Source organism: Parasteatoda tepidariorum, chromosome 6 (genome assembly GCF_043381705.1).
Source record: "Parasteatoda tepidariorum isolate YZ-2023 chromosome 6, CAS_Ptep_4.0, whole genome shotgun sequence".
In the NCBI taxonomy this organism is placed as follows: Eukaryota; Metazoa; Arthropoda; class Arachnida; order Araneae; family Theridiidae; genus Parasteatoda; species Parasteatoda tepidariorum.
In genome coordinates this window covers 19,601,556-19,607,246 of record NC_092209.1, presented here as the reverse complement: position 1 = coordinate 19,607,246, position 5,691 = coordinate 19,601,556, and the positions used below count along the sequence as shown (strand labels likewise).

At 29.7% G+C, this 5,691-nt stretch overlaps 1 non-coding gene across 1 annotated transcript in view; it reads right to left on the bottom strand.

The window, feature by feature from the left end:
* Positions 1 to 5,058, bottom strand: part of LOC107452980 (uncharacterized) — a 9,803-nt gene extending 4,745 nt beyond the window's left edge. The window contains exons 1-3 of the transcript XR_006226542.2: positions 4,907 to 5,058; positions 2,287 to 2,316; positions 2,144 to 2,190 (exon numbers count right to left, since the gene is read on the bottom strand). This is a non-coding gene — a transcript (uncharacterized protein). The remainder of the gene's footprint in view (positions 1 to 2,143; positions 2,191 to 2,286; positions 2,317 to 4,906) is intronic.
* Positions 5,059 to 5,691: the final 633 nt, after the last annotated feature.

The following is a 5,691-nucleotide window of genomic DNA, read 5'->3' as shown; positions in this document are numbered from 1 at the left end:
ATATACAATTAATTCAACTTATTTATACATTAATTCTTACGTGCTTTTTAGAATAGATGGAGAGAGACTTACCAAGTTTAGTCATGGTTCGGCCTTTTGTCACTTAGGCTGATTGCTTTTGATTGCTCTCCCAACCCTTTCCTTCGGCTGCTTTTATATCGTATTTTTTGGGTGATAAAAAGTTACAAATCTGAGGAAAGGTCAAGTTCAAAAGTCATTGTTGTTTTCGAGTTTGTCCCGTGATGGGTCAATCACATGATGGGGGTGACATTGTAAGATTTAAACCTAATCGTTTATTTGAATTACTTTATCCGTATTTAACTTACTATTTGCCGATGGAGATTTCCCACAGTAGTTTTATTTAATCGAAGGCTCTGAAATGTTCTACAAATCTAATCTTAGCCCTTTCTCTTGATTTTAAATTTGAGTGACGATAAGCGTCACACTAGCCTAATTAAAAACAATTTTTCATTTTTATAATATAAAGAGAGTTACAAATAAAAGGTGCTAATGATAGCTGCCTTGAGTCAGAATAAAATTTAGTGAATTAATTTCTCTTTTAATAAGACCCGATTGAGGGTTAAATTACAATACCATATTCAAAACAGTCAAATAAACATAATTAAGATGGTAATCAAACTGTTAACTATAAGAAAACTGTTTATTAACTGCTTTAACTTAATTCGGTTAAACAACCAGAATTTTATTGCTTCAACGAAGTCCACCTAATGAAGCCACTTCGTTCCTTTTCAACTGGGTGCAAATTAACAAGAAACCAGGCCTTAACTCCAACCTGGAGTTGGTGAGGGTGTCTGGTTAAAGACATTTGGAGGCTGGTAAGTTTTAGAGATATTTTTGAGTATCTGGTTATAGGTTTGAATCTCCCTTGACAAAATTGCAATCTGTAAGAGCCCCACCGGAAGACAAAGACCATAGTTTCCTTCCTTCTTTTTTTAGCTCAAGTCCCCTTTTGATCAACAATGTTGTCATCATCGAGGTGGTTCATGATTGTCAAAAAGATCTACTTATAAGCAAGGGGAAGACCCTTCAATTACCATAATTGGACTTAAAAAAATCAACTTAAAGTGGTTCCTTGAAGTGCAATTGTTCCCTCTTTGTACCGTCGACCAATGCCCAGAAATGGTGCGAATAGCCTGAAGAGGAAAACTACTGCGAATTTTAAGTATTTATTGGAAAGTTTTTATCTGTTATAGGCAACAGTAGTCTAATTTTCTTATCGATTTTATTTTTAATCTGCTTTAATTTTAATTTATTCAGACTTCCTGTATAATTCTAGCGAAATACCATGCTTTAACATATGGTAACAGATATAAGTGTTTCACAGCTACCACTGCTTGTATTTGACAAAGAATGTTTTTCCTAGAATCGTCCACATAAGTTTACAATTTAAAAGATTTTTCCAAGTCTTATGTATTTCATCAGATTGGGAGACTTAAATTAAAATAAAAATATCTGAAAGAATTAATTAATAAAATGAATGCCCTGTAATTTTTTGAATGTTAACGCTCATTTTAACTATTTATTTGTTTCAACATCGAATTATCTTTTCATGAGATTGTTTCGTTTTATACTCGATACCAATTTCAAAATATCAAGAAATTTTTTTTTTTAAAAAAGCCTATTAGCCGGTAAATGATAATATATTTTAACGTTTATTTATGTTTTTAACTTGTTTTATGTTTTTTAATGTTTTCAACTTGTTTTATGCTTTAATGTAATATGCTGTAGATAACTCTACAATACATAACTACAACTCTGGAAAGTTTTGATTATGGTGATAAGTTTATAGGTTTCAGCGTGAAAATTAATCAAAAATAGTAATCTGTAGGCCTCTTTTTTTTCACGCCATCAATGCCATCTAAGTTAATCATTCATTATTTGCGTTCATTAATATACGCTTAAAATTATCAAAATACTTAAAATATTGTTTTAATAAATGTGTGTATTTTGTGTTTAACTGGACAAGATGTGATTACTTTTCCGATTGACGAATACTTCGCCTTATTTCACTTTAATTGTCTTGAAGAAAAATATATGAGAGCAGACAAACTCTGATGGTTCTTGTGGCAAACAGGCAGAATTTATAAATAAAAATGAAAAATTTAAAAAAGAGACTACTTACCGTTAATGCATAAGGGTCGATACCAGCAATATCACCTTCAAATAAACCTGTAAAATAATGAAAATTTAGAATTCTCTGACTTGAAAGTATTTAAGAATTATTGAATGAAAATATAAATTTAGAACGGGGAAAGTAGTATTTACCTTCGTTTTCCATAGGATTGGCCCAAGCATCTGAAAATAATAAATTTAAATTGAATCAATTCAAATAATAATAAAATGAGCATTCTAATATCATTCATACAATAATGTAAAAGTGTTTTTTGTTTTTTTAATAAATTAATCAGGCAATCCGTTGAAAGTTAAGTAAGTACCTTAGAAATGAAACATAATAGTAATTATAATAATAATTATCGTTAAACGATTATCATAATAATTATCGTTTATTTAAGCTATATCTTTTTTTACTCTCCTCTAATGTTTTCGATAAACAAAAAGAAAAATAACTTTGCGATATATTTTTATAGTTTTAATAGCTTGCTTTGAATTGATTTTGATTCATAAAACACCCCTTCTCAGACAAAAGAGAGGCAAAGAAGAATTAATACAAAATGATTCGTTAAATTGGGCAAAGATTTTTAATACTTGATAATAAGATATTTAATGAAATTATCAGGTCTTTTTCAATTGAAATCGTCAGATCTTTTGGAACTGCAATAATGCATGAAAGGGGCCGGGATTGCCTGGTTGGTAGGGTATTGGGCCCATGTCCAAGAGGTCGTGGGTTCGATCGCTGCCGGCCGAAGTGCAACAAATGGTGACTGATGTACGTTAAATCTGTTGAGTTACAAAGTCCTTCATGTTCACATAACGAATCATATCTCTGGGGGTACTGATCCAGGAGTTTCCTTGTCTTCTAGATTGATTCAAAATTACAAGGCTACGAAGTTAAACATTAGTAGTCGCAAACCCTAAATTGGGTCGGCTGTTCAGCGACACTTATAAAAATAAAATAATGCATTAAAGAAATCGAGTGTACTATCGGAAATATTAAAGCTATTTAACCTTTTCAGAGTAGTTGCAATGTTAAATTAAATAGTACAAAAAGTTAAAAAGAAAGAAAAGCATTTTTTTATTTTTCGATTTCGTGACATCTCCTAAATCCCTTCATGTAGATATTTTGAAAATTTCCCAGTATCCGGGCCAATACCCGGTAAAATAATGATTTTTCAGGATGTTATACTAGTAATTGTATGTTGGATTAAAATTGAAAAGCGCTTTTTTTATTACTAAAAACTGCCTATTAGGAATTATGAAATGTGATACAAAATTAAAATTATACAGCACAGAAATAATTAAAAAATTGAACAAACTTCAAAAAATAAAAAGTAAAAATTTAACTAATTGTAGTTTCTTTTTTATACAATATAAAGTAGATGCAAATTTTATTCAAATAAGTTTTAACAAAAGTAACGTATTGTTAATTAATTGGGAAGTAGTTTTCTTTGACAATTTTAAAACGTTGAACTTTTTCTTTAAAAATTCAACAACCTTCAGAAAACTGAAGGCTGTGATCCTAGCTATTTAGTGAATTTTAATTGCGTTTTACGGGTATTTTTGTAACACATATGTAAAAAGAAATAAATGAATAAACCATCTTATAATCATGTGCTGTTATTTGAAAGTAATTATAATAATTGGTAGCTCATGTAATTTTTAATCAAATAGATATCTGTAGGTATTACTTTATTTTCAGCTTTGAAAATGCACTAAATAATTTAATTTTAGTTCGATATTCAAGCTGTACTCCGTTGCAAGTTAAGAAAAGACTGCATACTATTCCGTTTAATTTAGCTATCAAATTATATAATTATGCTTTCAAAACCATATAAAAGCTTCTAAAAGTTAAACTTGTCGGACAGAAATTTTAATCATGCTATTTTTTTATAAGCAATAAGAAGGCCGTGCTATGTCGTTTCAAGAGTTGGCAATTTTGATATTCGTTCGTGCTTGGCATACATTTGGCGTACCTTTAGATGCAAACAGGTAATCTTCATAAGAATAATGGTTTTTTTTCTTAACTTGCAACAGAGTATAGCGTACTCCATTAGCAAATAAAATAGGACGAATTTCTTTTTTAAAAAAGCAAAATGGTGGTATATAAAGTGTTTCATTTTAAACCTTATTTTGCAGAAACGAGATTGAACTGCTTACAATAATATTAATAACAGAAATATTTAGAAATCTAAATATTAATGATAAAAATATTTTGCTATAGTCAAAGCACGGTTTTGTTTCTATCAAATCTAAAATGAAAGATAGAAGCTATCACTTGATATGAAAAAAAAGTATTAACACTTTTTTTCACGTATGAACACTCTTTGTGGCTGGGTATTAGCACATAAGCAAAAATTAAATTCAAGGTTGCTTCGGGTTTCGAACCTGCAACAGAGCGCTCGACGGGGGAGACGCTTGACCAGATATGATGTTCTTTGATTCTAATATGAATGTTTTTACTGTTTATATATTGTAGATTAAACTATCGTGTTACTTTAAATTGAATATTAATAATGTATCACATCAGCTACCACTTTTTACTTTTTTGAAAAAAAGAACAACTTTTTAATAACACGGTTACTGCGGACGAGTTAATGGGCTAACTGCTTGGCATAGATATAAGATGAAACAAAATTAAAACATTGTACATCGAAAAATTAAGTATGAAAACTGAAACAAAAGTTTAAATTTATTTTAACCTTTATTAAAGTGATTAATTTTTACATACACGCTATATCAATAATTTTAAAATAACAAAAGAACTTACTTTGATATAAAATACCAACAAACATAAAGGCCCAACAGTATGCCATTATGAATTACTTTTCCCCCAGCCTTTTTCCGAACGATGAATCCTTCACTGGTGTTAGTGAAGGAAGATAATATACATCAATCTCATATTTATGTACGAGCATTTAAGAGATAATTATTTTGATAGCTATGCAATTCATGAGAAAAATCACACATGTCAGAAATCACAACTATGGACTCTTCTGTCATATGCTGTACAATTGTCAGCTTAACGCTTTTGGGGCACGTTCAAATATTACGTAAACATCAAATAAAGTGTGTCGGTGATTTGCTTATCCTTGCTGACAAGAGGGGTTGAAGGTCTTGTAAAATACATTAAAACCCTCTGATTTTCCAGTTTTTATGTACACAAAAAAAGGAAAAAATATTTTTGGTTAAATTTCAAGTTTGAAATATAGGTTAAAAAAAGTAAGAAAACAAAAAATCCTAACCGTCTACTGAAAAGTTTCTTCTTATTTATTTTTAAAAAATAATTAAAACTTAAATTTTGTTTTCTGCAAAGTTAAATCCTTTAATCAAATTAAATTACTGCATAAAAAGTTAAAATTAAACAAATAAACAGGAGAGGTGCTGTCACAATGCATTTACGTAAGCATGAGACAGGAGTTCGTGATTTGCTTATTTTTGTTGACAAGAGAATTTACAAAATTGGCAAATGCAAGCGTAATATTTTATTGATTTTTACGTAATAAAAGTAATATTTCAACGGCCCCTGTCTGTGTTACAGATATTAATTTTGTT